Below are 17,727 nucleotides of genomic sequence, written 5' to 3' on the forward strand. Positions count from 1 at the left end.
GTTAAAATTGCACATATATAGAGCTTCTAAATTTGAAACAAACTTTTGACATTTTCTGATTTTTGATTGCTTCTCTTTGGAACCTTAATACTCTTTTAATATTGCTTTCTTTGTAGAATCAGATAAAAAGTGATCAGATACAGTGGCAGATTAGCCACTGGGCCAACAGGGCCTGTGCCCGGGATCCCGGCCAACTGCACGGCCCTCATGTTCCAACCCCGTTTCCCCGGCAGGAGTGCCAGGGGGGACTGCAGTGTAGGGGGTGGGGAGGGGCCCGCACTTGTTCTGGGCCAGAGCCCAACAAACCCCTAATCCCCCTCTGATAATATATAAGTGTTAGGTTACAAGCTTTACAGTGTTCTCTGTTTGTAATTGTAACCAGTGCAGTTATTTTACTGAATAATAAAGGTACAATGATATATGTGAATGTGTTGCTACTTATCTTGAACTGTCAGATTTTCACCCTTCTTTAGTTAAACAGGAAAACTGCAATTAATTCCAGTTCGTGGTATACTCCATGTGGTATATTCTACTGCAACACTCATGCTAGCTCTCTGTCTCCATCCTTTTCTCTTTCTGTCTCCTAGGGCCTACCCATATGTTACTTATCTCTTCATATGCTGTATTTTAAAGAAATTTACCTTCTTCTTGGAGTAAAAGTGTGTACTTTGCTGATCACAGTTACTATATGCCCTTATTAACTCCTAACATATTATAAATCCACTGCCCATCTTACAGATATTTAAAAATATTTTTTCAAAATCAGCATCTTCCTGAAGGCCCTGAGTAAAACTTACCTGAAATTATTTTATCCTCCCTACTGTGTTGGGACTACCTCTCGATTTATCATTTTCTGACTGGTACATTTCAGGGAGGCGTCCTTAAAATGCTATGTTTGATAGAATTCAGCAAAGAGAAGTGGGAGCTGTCTCGGGGCCCACACTGAGCTGTTCAGCATGAGAAGCCACAAAAATGGATTAATGCAGCTGGTTTGTTAGGGGTTTTTGCAAAACAGGTAGTTGATTGATGACTATGCAGAAATTAAATTATAGATACATTAAGAGCCTTTTTGCAGTTCTTGTCACCCATGTTGCTAACTAGAAGGGAAAAAAATCAAAGAGAAATGCTCAGAAACCTGGTGGAAAACCTGCACAGGGAGTTTGGTCTGAGTTGTTACCCAGGAGGTAGTTAAAAGCCTGAACAAATTTTCCCATGCATAATGCATGACTATAAAACAAGAATTTTGATTTGATCTGAGAAAACTCAAAGAGACATCCTTTGAAAGGTCTCAGGTTCTTTGTTCTCCTCTCTCCCTTCCCTCCCCACCTTGCAATCCTTCTTGCATTTAAAATTGTGGATGGAAAAGTTCCTGAAACTATTAGTTCTCACTTCCGTGGAATTCTGAATGACACATTCACATCTTTATTTCTGCATGCAATCAGAATCTAAAATTGTTTGAAGACTCAAGAGGCTAATTTGGCCCCCCAAAATCGCAATAGATGGAACCCCTTCACTTGTAAGAGAAGATTCAGGCGACTTTTAGGTTAGTTTTCCATAACCTTAAGAGCCATTGATGGGTTGTATTATGTATATTAAGACAAAGAGTAAAAAGCAGGCATTTAACATCCAGATTCCTTGACATCTTCAGGAGTCCTAAGTTCCTGCTGTCAGCCCCAAGTGCTTACTGTGCTCCTGCAGGAAGACAGTCATGATATAAATGCTCCTGCTCTGAATTTCAGTGTATGTTGTTGTCTAATCCATTACTGATGAAAAGACCAAAGAGGAGAAAGACAAGCAGTACCTCAAGTGAAAATCCTTGCTGCTCATAGCCTTCGGAAGGCTTGTCTGCCAGCAGACCTTGAGTCACATGGCTCTGGCGCCAGGACTTATTGTTTAACCTTAAAATATTTCCTAAAATGGAATGCTTGTTTTCTGGCCAGCCCTACTAACAACATCATACATCTTTCCTAGAATCAAAACTTGCTTTAACACTAAGAAAAAAAACTTGGAAGATTATGTGTAATGGCGCCACCTGATGACTCCTGCCACAGCAATATGGACTGGTCTTTTGTTACATTGCTAGCGATATGATGGTCATTGAAGGACTGTCAGCTGGTATTTGAATATTTGCTGATTCCGCCTGTGTAGATTTTTTACTGAAATTTTGGCTACAAGTAACTTGGGGCTTATTCAAACACTTACTTATGTGGTGTCTTTTCCTGGCACCTATGTACTGTACATTTATTTTTATTTAATGGGAGTTTTTCAGAAAGATTGTTTAGTTTCAAGTAGCTTTCACATTAAAATCTCTGAGTTATTAGCAAATGACCAGGTGGCTCGTCTAACTGCAAAGCCTATCACTGGCTTCTAACTTCTTAGAATCAGGGAGTAAAGGTTTAAAATACTTTCAGATAATGAAAACAGTTGTAAACATTGTTGTAACAATTTGTATCTGAGTCAATATGCTGCCTGTTAATGAATCCACTTCAGAATACCTTGTGATTGGTCTAGACCTTGAGTGCCTTTTGAGTTGCAAGGGTGAATCATAGACCTGTATATGTCAAATTCAGATTTCTGGATACCTGTTGTGTCTATGTGAGCAAAGTACAATGATACTAAACAGGATGAGTGTTTGTTATTCCCTCATTAGGACCTTGAAAACCCTTGTACACACTGTTACAAATTTAATTTCTATTAATCACTGGGATTTACAAAGAGATGACACTAACCCACTTTCTTTCTCTAGGTTGAAATAGATTGTGTTAGCATTTTTGTGTTGAGGCACAAATAGAATAAGCTGCACTTTAACAAAACTGATGACAGTGTCAGAAGTTGACACCATCTTTTAAATGTGTGTTCTCAAAACACGTAATAGCCCTTGCCTATATTTAAAGGTGACATCCCCCCAGTTTGTGGTATTGCACATTTTGTTTCCCTGTACGGTAGGGGATTGAGGATATTGCTAGGGTTTTTAAACGATGCCACTCGGTGTTTTTAGTTTAGTTTCTGTCCTCAGTCACTGTCAGCATTCTTATTTTAAATCCTGCCAGTGTACAGTGAAAAATTCTGCAGAAACTGTACTGTACCTCTCTAAAAAGTTCTGTGCTTAAAAAAAGCAGCACTGGCAACCATTTAGTACATGAGGTATCACACATGTAAAAATATAATAATGTGCTACTGCAGGGTCTCTCTCTCTCTCGTAGAAGGTGCTACGAAGCAACTACTTTTAGTAAAGCTTTGAATCACCGGACATGAAGATCTGCACCCAATTAGTTCAGTGTAATAACAAATGCAGCACTCTTTTGCTGATCTCCTACAATAAATTGTTTTCCCTTCAGCCACCATCTCGATGATTGCTTTTAAACCAGGTCTTCTTTACTGAGTCCTTCTCCATTTGCTCCATTGTGTGTGCAGAGCAAGATTTGTGCTTCTTGGTCTTGACAAGTATGCAGTAATTACAGACAGTGAAGGACAAAAAAAGGACTCTTTATTGGTTCACGTAAACGCTGCGAAATAGCAGGATTTTATTGGACGGATTAAATGTCAGGTTCTCTTCTCTAGAACTGATGCCTATTGTGTTTTTAATGAGCACTAATACTTCCTAGCATGCAAAAGGGAGAGCATGGAGCACACCCGTGCTTTAAAACAAAATACTTAAACACAGTCTGGTGTTTTAAGACTTTGATAATTTTTCCAATACGGTCCATGTCACCTGAAAATGTTACTGCCCTGCAGAGGATTCCTAGCATACAGAAAAAATTACCTTCAGCTCCAGAAAAAAACTAACAAAACAAAACAAAATAAAACAAACAAAAAAAAAAACCCTTCAACCCCTCCTTGTGTTAGTGTTAAGCAGAAAACACTGATAAAACCCCCAAATTATGGAAATAAACAATTCCCATCTGCCTCTTGAATTTGCTGCACAGATAGTAATCTGGAGGATAAACAGAAACATGAAGAAACAGTGACTAAAATACTGCCAACAAAATGGCAAATGAAATTTAATGTGGATAAATGTAAAGTAATGCACATTGGAAAAAATAACCCCAACTATACATACAATATAATGGGGGCTAATTTAGCTACAACTAATCAGGAGAAAGATCTTGCAGTCATCGTGGATAGTTCTCTGAAGACATCCACGCAGTGTGCAGCGGCAGTCAAAGAAGCAAACAGGATGTTAGGAATCATTAAAAAGAGGATAGAGAATAAGATGGAGAATATCTTATTGCCCTTATATAAATCCATGGTACGCCCACATCTTGAATACTGCATACAGATGTGATCCCCTCATCTCAAAAAAGATATACTGGCATTAGAAAAGGTTCAGAAAAGGGCAACTAAAATGATTAGGGGTTTGGAATGGGTCCCATATGAGGAGAGATTAAAGAGGCTAGGACCTTTTAGCTTGGAAAAGAGGAGACTAAGGGGGATATGATAGAGATATATAAAATCATGAGTGGTGTGGAGAAAGTGAACAAGGAAAAGTTATTTACTTGTTCCCATAATATAAGAACTAGGGGCCACCAAATGAAATTAGTGGGCAGCAGATTTAGAACAAATAAAAGGAAGTTTTTCTTCACTAAGCACACAGTCAACCTGTGGAACTCCTTGCCTGAGGAGGTTGTGAAGGCTAGGACTATAACAGGGTTTAAAAGAGAACTGGATAAATTCATGGAGGTTAAGTCCTTAATGACTATTAGGATGGGTAAGGAATGGTTTCCCTAGCCTCTGTTTGTCAGAGGGTGGAGATGGATGGCAGGAGAGAGATCACTCAATCATTGCCTGTTAGGTTCACGCCCTCTGGGGCACCTGATATTGGTCACTGTCAGTAGACAGGATACTGGGCTCGATGGACCTTTGGTGTAACCCAGTATGGCCACTCTTATGTTCTTATGTTTTTATCCCTTTTTGAGGTGTGGGTAAGAGTCGTGGACAAAACCCAAGTAATTTGAGGCCTCAGACTTTGGGTTTTTTTACCTAATTTCTTGTTGTCTTAGATGTTGACTCTTTGAATTAAGTGAGTCCAATGGGAAAGTTGATTTCTGTCCTTCCAATACGTTTGTCCATTTTTAAATGCTATAAATATAAAATGAATTAGAAATTCAACACATTAATTGATTTAGTCTCTCTTTGACACTCATGTGTAACTTCTGTTTATGTGCTTGCACTGAGGGAAGAATAACCTATAATAATTTAGACATTTTGTTATTATGGGGGAATGAGGGAAATGCAAATGGACAAGTTGCTTAACTTTGCAAAGTGGGAGCTCATGTGCAATTATTGCTTTTTCATAGGGATTTTTATTATGCACTCCAATACACCTTGTGATAATTGCCTAATATGACAGTCTATAATGGCTACAAAAATGTGTGGAATATTGGATAAATAATACTTTACATTTTTGCTAAATACAGTCAGATCATCGGCTTATGTAAATCAAAGTAGCTCCATTGAAGTTACTGTCATTTATGCTAACTTACCCCAGCTGACAATCTGATGTCCTATGTATTATAGGCAGCACAGGTAGCAATACCTACAGTTAAGGTTGCTCAACACTTTTCATTATGAGACCCTGTTTTCAGTTGCTTATAACTTTCTCAACTGTTACCATTTGGGCTGAAATTTCCCATACTGGGTATCTGACTCAGGCTGAGATTTTTGCCACATTTCAACAAAAACAGGGCAGCCATTTGAGGTTAGGGGAAAATAAATTGTTTTACCTTGTTTTGTTAAAAAAAATTCTTACAACTTTTTTGTTGAGAAACTCTAGTGCCTGCATGCTTTGCACTAGAATCTTGAAATTTGGTAGGGGTTTACCTTTAGCCATCCCTGGGAAAATCTGCAAAAAATCAGACAAGTTATGAACGTCTGAAAATCTTAGTTTGCTTGTTCTCTGTAGAGTATGACAGCTAAATTCTCCAAAGGTTCTGTCTGCACTGAGCATGCTTGAGCCTAGGGCTGCAGGGGGTGAGCAAGGTTTTCTCTACAATTACTTCCCCTGGCTACCAGAGGCGTCTGTGGTGCTGGTCACAGGAATTGAGAGCAGAGACTGCCTTTCCAGTACTGTTAGTGTTCCCCCTCCTTATGCCCAGCCAGTAAGCAAGGATGCGCTTGAGTTGAATGCAGAGAAGAGCTGGGCCTCCAGAAGTGGGGTGTGTGTGGGGAGGCTGGGATGAAAATCCAGGGGGGACTGGGATTGGATTCAGGAGCCCAGGGGGACAGGTGGGACTGGGAGATGTTGCCAACAGAGCACAGGGGGACTGGAACAAGGAGATGAGGGAGTATGGGTGTTGGGGGACCAGGACTAAGACAAGGACAGGCTATAGGGGCCAGGGCAAAAGGGTTCAGACATGTGGGGAAAGGGGCAGAAGAGTCTGTGCTCACTAGCCCAGTGGTTCTCAACCGGGGGTACACGTACCCCTCACACAGAGGTCTTCCAGGGGGTACATCAACTCATCTAGATATTTGTCTAGTTTTACAACAGGCTACGTAAAAAGCACTAGCGAAGTCAGTAAAAACTAAAATTTCATACAGACAATGATTTGTTTATACTTCTCTATATACTATACACTGAAATGTAAGTGCGATATTTATATTCCAATTGATTTATTTTATAACTATATGGTAAAAATGCGAAATGAAGCAATTTTTCAGTAATAGTGTGCTGTGACACTTGTATTTTTATGTCTGTAAGTTTTTAAGTGAGGTGAAATTGGGGGTACACAAGACAAATCAGACTCTTGAAAGGGGTACAGTAGTCTGGAAATGTTGAGAACCATTGCATTAGAGCACACTCCACTCCATTTGTTGCAGAAGTTGGAAGGTGCATAGTGAATGAGGCAGGAGATTGTAGGAAGAGAAAGGAGGGTCTCATGTTTAAAGCAGTAGAATACGAATCTGAAGAACTGCATTTTATTCCTGCCTTTGCCACAGAGTTCCTGTGTGATGCTGGGCAAGTTATTTAAACTTTTGACAAATGGTCACTACTTGTGTGTTCCTCATTCTCAAGAGGCCCAACTTGGGACATCTGTGGTTGGATTTGCAGAAGAGTTGAGCACTCACAATGGCAGCTGAAGTCAGTGGGAGCTGTTCTCTGAACAAATAAAATGTTCTTTGAAAAATAAGGCCATAGGCATCACAGATTGGACACTCAAAATTAGCGGACACTTTTGACATTGTCTCTGTGCAGTTTTCCATCTGTAAAATGGCGATAATACCATCCCATCACCTCCCTCATGGGTGCTTTGAAAATAAATTTGTTAACTTTTGTGAAGCACTCAAATGCTGCAATGATGAGCCCCATAGGAAAACTCATGAAGGAATTAATAATTCTGTCTTCAGAGCAGGGTCTGAATAGTGTGAAGTAAACATGGCCTACGGCCAAAAACTGATTCATTTGGGCATAAGCTTTTGTGGGCTAGAACCCACTTCATCTGATGCTTGGAGTGAAAATTACAGATGCAGGCATTATTATACTGAAACACGAAGAGAAGAGGGTTACGCTTGCCCCATAACCTGAGCCGTACAGAACACAATGTCATCCACAATCTCAGAAACAACTCTGACATTATAATCAAAGGGGTTGACAAAGGAGGTGCTGTAGTCATAATGAACAGGTCAGATTATGAACAGGAGGCTGCTAGGCAACTCTCCAACACCACATTCTACAAGCCACTATCCTCTGATCCCACTGAGGAGTACCAAAAGAAACTACACCAGATGCTCAAGAAACTCCCTGCTACAGCACAGGAACAAATCGACGCGGACACACCCCTAGAGCCCCGACCAGGGGTATTCTATCTGCTACCCAAGATCCATAAACCTGGAAACCCTGGATGCACCATCATCTCAGGAATTGGCACTCATACAGCAGGATTATCCGGCTACTTGGACTCTCTCCTCAGACCCTACGCTACCAGCACTCCTAGCTATCTTCGAGACACCACCGACTTCCTGAGGAAACTACAATGCATTGGTGATCTTCCTGAAAACACCATCCTGGCCACCATGGATGTAGATGCTCTTTACACCAATATTCCACACGAGGGTGGACTACAAGCTGTCAAGAACAGTATCCCTGATGAGGCCACGGCACACCTGGTGGCTGAGCTTTGTGACTTTGTCCTCACCCACAACCATTCAGATTTGGGGGCAACTTATACCTTCAAGTCAGTGGCACTGCTATGGGTACCCGCATGGCCCCACAGTATGCCAACATTTTTATGGCTAACTTAGAAGAATGCTTTCTCAGCTCTTGTCCCCTAGCGCCCCTCCTCTACTTGTGCTACATTGATGACATCTTCATCATATGGACCCACAGGAAGGAGGCCCTTGAAAAATTCCACCTGGATTTCAACAACTTCCACCCCACCATCAACCTCAGCCTGGACCAGTCCACACAAGAGCTCCAATTCCTGGAAACTACAGTGCAAATAAGTGATAGTCAGATAAACACCACCCTATACCGGAAACCTACTGACCGCTATACTTGCCTGCATGCCTCCAGCTTCCATCCAGGACACATCACTCGATCCATTGTCTGCAGCCAAGCCCTAAGATACAACCGAATTTGCTCCAATCCCTCGGACAGAGACAAACACCTACAAGATCTTTATCAAGCATTCTTAAAACTACAATACCCACCTGGGGAAGTGAGGAAACAGATTGACAGAGCGAGACAGGTTCCCAGAAGTCGCCTACTACAGGACAGGCCCAACAAGGAAAATAACAGAACACCACTGGCCATCACTTACAGCCCCCAGCTAAAACCTCTCCAGCACATTATCAGGGATCTACAACCTATCCTGGAAAACGATCCTTCACTCTCACAGACCTTGGAAGTCAGGCCAGTCCTCGCTTACAGACAGCCCCCCAGTCTGAAGCAAATACTCACCAGCAACTACACACCACACCACAGAAACTCTAACCCAGGAACCAACCCCTGTAGCAAACCTCATTGCCTACTCTGTCCCCTTATCTACTCTAGCGACACCATCAGAGGACCCAATCACATCAGCCACACCATCAGAGGCTCATTCACCTGCTCGTCTACTAATGTTATATATGCCATCATATGCCAGCAATGCCCCTCTGCCATGTACATTGGCCAAACCGGACAGTCCCTACGTAAAAGAATAAATGGACACAGGTTGGACATCAGGAAAGGTAACACACAAAAGCCAGTAAGAGAACACTTTAATCTTCCTGGACATACTATAACAGATTTAAAAGTAGCTATACTTGGACAAAAAACTTCAGAAACAGACTTCAAAGAGAAACAGCAGAACTAAAATTCATTTGCAAATTTAACACCATTAATTTGGGCCTGAATAGGGACTGGGAGTGGCTGGCTCATTACAAAAGCAGCTTTGCCTCTCCTGGAATTGACACCTCCTCATCTATTATTGGGAGTGGACTACATCCACCCTGATTGAATTGGCCCTGTCAACACTGGTTCTCCACTTGTGAGGTAACTCCCTTCTCTTCATGTGTCAGTATAATAATGCCTGCATCTGTCATTTTCACTCCATACATCCGATGAAGTGGGTTCTAGCCCACGAAAGCTTATGCCCAAATAAACCTGTTAGTCTTTAAGGTGCCACCGGACTCCTTGTGGTTTTTACTTGATAGAAAAGACACTTAATAGCGAGAAGAGAGCAATTAGGTATTTTAACTATCACTCATCAGGAGGAAAGGTCAGAGGAGACTATCCTACAGAGTAAAGAATATGGCTTAGTCTGGACAAAACAAATTGTTACATTGAAGGAAGACTGTGTGAAAGGATGGAAAATCAATTTTTTTTCTATTGTTTCCTTCTCCCTTTCTCTTCATTCTTTCTAACTGATGATCATTAAGTCTGAGAGACATAAACTCTGATAAACATCTCAGAAGTTATGCAATAAAGACTTTTTGGTTTATAGTCAAAGCATAGCTGATCAATATAAATCCTCACCATAGCAGGAGACAACATCTTTCCTGCTCTGGTCCCCCCACTACCGAGAGCCACACAGAGGAGCATCAGGACTGTAGAACAAGGTGCAGAGAGTGTGAGAGCATTCATATCTTTCTGTCTTGGGTTGTGTTTTATGTTTGGGTTTTGTCCCATTCCCTCTGATGTAATCTTGTGTCTAACAGGAAGAAAAATGTTTCATAGCCCAAATCCAAACAAACATTTGGGAGACTCATATATAAAATAGCTCATAGGGTATATATCACTCCAGGTCTCTGTAGTAGGTTGCTTGCTGGATCTAGCCCACTAAATTGAAAATACAAAGAGGGGGATTGCTCACGGATTGTACTGCTGGTGGAGCTGTCAACAGGTTTTGGGCCTAAGTTATTTTAGAATGTGACTAAAGCAATTAAACAACTCTAAAATAACTGTGCAATAATTTCCCATTCTTAGTGTTGCTGAGTGATTCAGTTAATGGAATTGTTCACCTGCAGTAAGACAGGGCATGAATTTGGGTCTCTTTGTGGACAGAAATTTTATTTATTATGTGTCAATTACAGCTGGTTGAAATTTTCTAAAATTCCATTTACTGTCAAGCTTTTCATGAACACTTTGAATCTCAATAAAAAATGAGGCAAATATTTTAAGAAAAACATCCATGAAAATTCCATCCTGTTTTTCAACCAGCTATAGAGCTAGCTGAAAAATTTTTGAATTAGAAATTTTTACTAAAATTCCACACTGAAATTTCAAATTTGATAATAAAAGGATGACATTTTCATAAAAATGACTTCCCAGTTTTGACCAGCTCCAGTATCTATTTTAGGGGTTTGTACTGGCACCCATCATTGTAGAATCTGAGTGCCCTGTCAATCTATTTATTCTAAGAAGGAAGAAGAGCAGGACAGCAATGAATGGCCAGCTTTGTGGGGGGGCTGCTGGACACAAGAAAATCTCTCTTTCATCTTCTCACTGGAAATCTAGGTTGCTAAATCTCTTGTATCTGGCTAACACTCTCATAATGATACTGTAACCTCTGCTCATTGGATGCTTTATAATTTGGGGTATATACTCTTACTGTCTCTATCTTTGTTAACCAAAAAAGTATATCTCAAACCATTAATTAAAATGTTGCAATTAAATGGTTACAGCCTTTGATGAGATTGGGAAAGGATAGGATTATTGTGGTTTATAGTATGTGTGTGGTTGGAACAGCGGGTATAAAGTAATCTTGATATAGAGTGTGTCTATGTAAGGGCTTAGTAGATAACGAATCCTTTTTGTTGGATGAGCCTGTCTTTTCATATAGAAAAATATATAGGCCGAAAACCTGTATACCCCCTCTGCGGCCACTTAGGCGCCACAAGATTTAAGTAGTGCATGGTGTTTTGTACAGTCTCTCTGCACAAGTTGAATTTAATTAATACTGGATATGTTGTATCTTTTGTATAATTTAAGTGGCTTCACTTTCATTATTATCTATTTGTATTACAGTTGTGGCTAGAAGCCCCAACATGCTTGACATTGTGCAAATGCATAGTGAGACATAGTCCCCACTCTAGGGAGTTTACAATTTAAATAGTCAAAACAAAAGGTTGAAAAGAAAACAGAGGCATAGAGAAGTGACTTGCCTAACGTCCACAGCATGTCCATGGCAGAAGCTGGACTAGAACCCAAAACTCCTGACTCCCTGGGTAGTGCCCTCGTTGCAAGACCACACAGCCACATGTTTGGCTTTAAATGAGAGTGGAGGACTACCATAAAGGGGACAGAAAGATGACTTATGTCCCTATTTCTTTTTTCACATCAGCCAGCAGAGCTACCGTTGAGACAGTTCCATGTTTTAGAGGTATAATCAAACCGAAAGTTTTGTTTTTAGGCAATTTCTTCTGTTTTCCTTTCCTAATTAGAGTTATTTCCAGTGCTTTTATGAATATATGAAAGCTTGTATTGTTTGCTGCCTTGCATTAAATTCAGTATGAAGTAGTTCAACATGTTGTTCGATACAATAAATGTTATTCAATAAAATAAAAAATATGTTTTAGAATGAAAGTTTAGAAGGATGCTCATAAAGGAGTGGGGAAGTAATAAACTATGGCTTTGACAGTGCAACCTACTGGATTTACTTTTCATGTAAAAAGATGAAACTCCCCTTGTTAATGAAAATTAACGTATGTGCACACAGAGAAGAGAATAGATAAATAGACCCCTGAGTGTTTTAGATTCCACCCCCACCCCCTCATTCAGACATTTGGTGATGTTTTGTGTTTGATTAAACCAACAAATTATGAGGTGATTTATCTACATCCCAACACTGAGCCTTTCTCATCCTGCTGCTTCAGCTGTAGCACCATGATAGAAGCAGTGTCACAGCATTGCTGCTGTGTACAAGCAGCCTAGTGACTAAGTGGAACCTTTTGAGGTAAAACAGATATCATCGTAGCTCAGCAGGATGGCAGGATATAATTGATTCACTTTCATCTACAGCCAAGATTCCCTTCCTCCTTTCACACCTGCTAAAGCTGGCACCAGCTGAAGATGAATTCTGTATTATTATTAGTTTTGTATTTTTTACTAAAGAATTGTGCAGTGCAGATAACCAAAACACCCATGTATTTCACCCGTCTTCCTGTTGAGTTGATTGGTTGGTATTGCTTGCAGACCCGGTGCTTACCCTGACATCTGGCACTTTAAAGATAACATTATAATGAAGGGAGACTTCATAATGGACAAAATTCATATGAGAAATAGTCTCTCCTCCAGGTAAGAATGTACTGTAAACTGTGTCCTCAGGAAATGCCACTGACACTCTGTGATACCTCATCCACTAGGACTGTTGTTACTGTAGAAACACAGTCGTCCATTACAGACACAGACATATATTCAGCTCATCCTAACTTTTCTATTACTTTGTTTCAGTAAAGTGGACATTTCTACAAAATTGAAAATGTGTTTTATCAAAAGGCTGTCAGTTAAAACCTTCTGATGTAGGACCTCTATTTCCCAGCTGTGATCCATATCAGATACTAATAACTTTTGCTTCATTATTCTCTACACTGCAGCTTGTAAACTGGTTGTCTTTCTGTGACAGTGATATATGGTTTGTGAAGCTAAAATGAAGTTACCATTTATATTGTGTTTAGTGATCTCACTACAGTTGGATCTCACTACAGTTGGGCAACTGGGCAAAGTTGGGCAACTTTCAGGGCAACTGTACCTGTATTCCCCCTTTGTGGTCCACCAAATTCACCCATTTTTGGCTTCCAGCTCCCAGACATCACCTTTCTTGGGCAGAGGCCTGTGTATCACTCCCTCCTGACCATGGATTTTAAGGCTGCACAGCTTCCTGCTTGCATTCTGATGTCCCCAGCAAGCCAGACTGCCTAAACAGGCCAGCACCTGCAGTTTGCTTTCTCTCCAGGGGCTATGACCAGCATATTGCATATAGATAAGTTACAATGCAGCTCCTTCTAAGCAAGCCCATTTATTCTTAAGGGAAAAGCACTACAGAGATGTACCCAGGTCGGCACCCACCTCTCACGAGCGCCCCCTCTGGTTGGGTGTGTCTGTGTTATTTCAGATCTCGTGACCCCTCTCAGTGGTTCTCAGGCAGTTTTTTCAGTGACTCAGCCCTCTGGCCAAGTCTCACACACTGTCTGCCTGTGAACCAGAGCCGACTGAGGGGCTATCTCAGTACCCCTCTGGTGGTGTCTCTCTAGCCTTGCCTGGGCTCAGTTTTCAAGTAATTTTGGTCCTGGTGTGGGGACATATCCCCAGGACTTCCTTCCTGGAGACGCTATCTTCCTGCGGCTCTCCCTGGGCTTAGTCCTTACTCAGTCCCAGCAGCCAGCCAGGAGCTCTCTTGCTCCCCCGGTGCCTGCCGACACTGAGCTGTCGTGGTCCTGCTGCTCTTCCAGCCAGGCACACAGTCCTTTCCTCTGCAGCTCCAAGCAGCAACTAACTACTGCTCTATTCTGAAGTTCCTTTTATATTAGCCGTTCCTGCAGCCCCCCTGATTGGTTCCTTCCTCACAACCACTCTAGGCCGCTTGGAGGACCTCTCCACTGTTCCTTTCCTGAGATAGGTATGGCAGAATCCTGAGGCCTCCAGGAGGGGGCCTTTGGGCCTAGTCCACCCCATCACAAGAGAAAACATTAAAACAATAAAAGAAATAACACACTTATTAAGAAGCTTACTAGAGATCACCCCCAACTCCAACTTAGAACTGTGATAGGTTTTAGCCCTTCAAAACACACAACAGGGTTTTTCCTGTGGTGACAAGTTCATCCATCTTAGATCCAGAACCCAGACTGGGTAGCTCAGCCATTTCTTTATATAGCTCAGGCATTTGATCTTGGCCTTCTTTATAACAGGTTATCAGCAGACAATGACCTTCCTTTCAGGGCATAGCCTCAAAAGTCTGGTGTTTTGCATAGCTGGAGTTGAGGAATATGCATTAACCTCTCCACAGAGATTCCCCAGAAAATTCACTTAACATTTATTGTCCCAAAAGTCCATACTTGTCTGGTGCAATTTCAGGTTTTTGGACTCCCAGGTCTCACATGTGTCATATCTTCCTCCTCCAGAGGTTACATACAATCCCAGCCTAAAATAATATAGAAAATAATACAATAAGGTCTCTTAAGGATATTGCAGAAAATTGCCATATCTGTCACACTCATCAATGGTGCTTATTAGAAGTCTGCATGATTGTGTTTTCAGTTCTGGTTGATAGAGAACATTTTATTAATTACTGTGAAAAGGAGGAGCAGATACCACTTTTCCCCCACTCACAGCTATTTACAATTATGACCAATGTTGAGAATTTCAGAATGTCTATGTTGGAGTTTTTGTTTGCTCTTGATTTCAGTTCATAAAATATTTGTGGGTAGAAGTGATCAGTATAAATGTATAGTGCATTTTGAACAATCAGATAATGTAGCAAACTTAGGGCATGGCTACACTTGCAGATGTAGAGCGCTTTGAGTTAAACCCGCCTTCGGAGAGCGCAGTAGGGAAAGCGCTGCAATCTGTCCACACTGACAGGAACAAGCCCACTGGCGTGGCCACATTTGCGGCACTTGCAGTAGCATTGGGAGTGGTGCATTATGGGCAGCTATCCCACAGAGCACCTCTTCCCATTCTGGCACTGTGGCTTGTGGGAAGGGGGCGGAGGGCATGGGGCATTCTGGGTCCTGTCCCAATGCCCTGTGATGCATCGGTTCGCATCCCAGCAATCCCTGTGCTTCCGTCCACATTTGGCGCCATCTTTCAACGTTTTTTGTACTGTGCGCTCTGTCTTCCCTTTCGGTCTGCAGGAATGGAGCCCGAACTGTTGAGGAGTCTGCTGACAAGTCTCGCCAGCATGTCACATTTGGCAGTCGAGTTATTCCTTATGATCCAAAGTGACAATGAGGGCTCTGACAATGATATCGACTCGAGTAACCCATATGACACGAGTTTGCTTGTGACATTCACGGACATGCTCGCCATCGTGGAACGCAGCTTTTGGGCTTGGGAAACAAGCACTGAGTGGTGGGATCACATCGTCATGTAAGTCTGGGATGACGAGCAGTGGCTGCAGAACTTTCAGATGAGAAAAGCCACTTTCATGGGACTGTGTGAGGAGCTCGCCCCCACCTTGCGGCACAAAGACACAAGATTGAGAGCTTCCCTGATGGTGGAGAATCGGGTGGCTATTGCAATCTGAAAGCTGACAACTCAGTCGCTAACCAGTTTGGAGTGGGGAAGTTGACCGTTGGACTCGTGTTGATGCAATTTTGCAGGGCCATTAATTGCATCCTTCTCAGAAGAACCGTGACTCCGGGTAATGTGCATGACATTGTGGCTGGCTTTGCACAAATGGGTTTCCCTAACTGCGGAGGGGCGATAGATGGCACACACATTCCAATTCTGGCACCAGCCCCTCCAGCCTCCGAGTACGTTAATTGGAAGGGGTATTTCTCTATGGTTCTCCAGGTGCTTGGTGATCACCATGGGCGTTTCATTGACATTAACGCAGGCTGGCCCGGAAAGGTGCGTGACGCACGCATCTTTCGGAACACTGCCCTGTTCAGGAAGCTGCAATCCGGGACTTTTTTCCCGGACCAGAAGATCACCGTAGGGGAAGTCGAAATGCCCATTGTGATCCTTGGAGACCTCTCTTACCCTTTAATGCCATGGTTCATGAAACTCTACACAGGGAGCCTTGACAGCAGCAAGGAGCAGTTCAACAACAGGCTGAGCCGGTGCAGAATGACTGTGGAGTATGCTTTTGGCCATTTAAAGGGCCGCTGGCGCTCTCTGTATGGGAAGCTGGACCTGGCCAATGACAGCATCCCGGCGGTTATATCTGTGTGCTGTACCCTCCATAATATTTGTGAAGGGAAACGTGAACGATTCACTCAGGCATGGAACTCGGAGGTTCAACACCTGGAGGCTGACTTTGAACAGCCAGAGAGCAAGGCTATTAGAGGGGCCCAGTGTGGGGCTGCAAGGATTAGGGATGCCTTGAGGGAGCAATTTGAGGCTGAAAGCCACCAGTAATGTCTGGTGCCATGCATGGGAGTGAAGTGCAGTGGTTCTAATGTTAGTAGGAATCTGTGTTGCTACTCTGACTTGCCGTGCCTGTTTCTTTCTGGGCTAAGGTATCTTTTACTTTACGCAATAATAAAGAATGTTTTCAAAGTCAAGAAATCCATTTATTGAAAAGAAACACAACTGCTTGGGAAACAGAAAGGGCAAGGGGATGGGGTGGGGAATGGTACAATCACAGATTTACATATGTCCTGTTATCATACTCAGCCTTCCTGTCTGGAGTGCTGTGCAATGAGTGCTGCACTTCAGGATGGCTATACTGCATAGTGGTGCGGGTTGAGTGCAGTGAGTAAGAGTCGTAGTTTTAGGGCTGGGTGGCGAAGCTGCAGGTGTTGGAGGCAGCTGGTGGTGGTAAGAACCTGGATGTTGAGGAAAGTGGGTTGGAGGTGATATGGGGGCACAAGGGAAAGAGTTTTGGGACAATGGCTGCAAGGGGGGGTTGGGCATGGTAGTGCTCCACCTGCATGGCTACAAGCACCTGGATCGAGTCCGCTTGGGGCTCCATTATGCTTATCAGCCGATCCGTGCTTTGCTGCCAGAGCACCTCATTCTGCTGGCGGATCCTCCTTTCACTGTCCTCCCACTCCTGTACTTTTTGATTTTCATGACTTGAATGCTGCATTACTTTATGCAACATGTCTTCCTTGCTTCTACGTGGCCTCTTCCTGATTCTTTGGAGTCTTTCGGCTGGTGATAACAAGGATGGCTGAGATCTCAAGATTGCATCTGTAAAGGCAAAATGCAACACTTAACAGAGGCAGCATTGTTCACACCTGGCAGAGCAATGATTCCCCCATACTTAAGGGCAAGCACAGTCTACACAATAGCATAATTTGCCCGTCCCAAAGCGTGTGCACATAACCCACGGGAGCCCCAAAATGATGAGTAAGCACAGAGTCAAGCATGACTGACTGTTTCACGGCTGTACTGTCCTCTGGGTTTCTGTGCCTTGGGGAGAGCCAACAGCGGCAAGGGGCCCCTATACTGAACACTGTCCACTCATTTTCCACAGGAGTTCGTCCTGGAAGATATCTTGCTGCTGAGGATGACCTGGGAAGCAAGGGAGGGTCTTCTACTGCAATGGAAATTCCGCCCTGGTCCATATGCAGCTTGCCTGTGTGCAGCAGTGGTCCCCCCACTTCTCATGGCACAGTGGTGTGGACAAGTTAGCCTTACTG

General features: G+C 42.7%; 1 protein-coding gene across 1 annotated transcript in view; it reads left to right on the forward strand.

The window, feature by feature from the left end:
* SLC35F1 (solute carrier family 35 member F1) overlaps positions 1 to 17,727 on the forward strand; it is a 397,468-nt gene that overhangs the window by 109,214 nt on the left and 270,527 nt on the right. The gene's annotated exons all lie outside the window — the stretch shown is intronic.

This window comes from Lepidochelys kempii, chromosome 3, assembly GCF_965140285.1.
Source record: "Lepidochelys kempii isolate rLepKem1 chromosome 3, rLepKem1.hap1, whole genome shotgun sequence".
Classification (NCBI taxonomy): Eukaryota; Metazoa; Chordata; order Testudines; family Cheloniidae; genus Lepidochelys; species Lepidochelys kempii.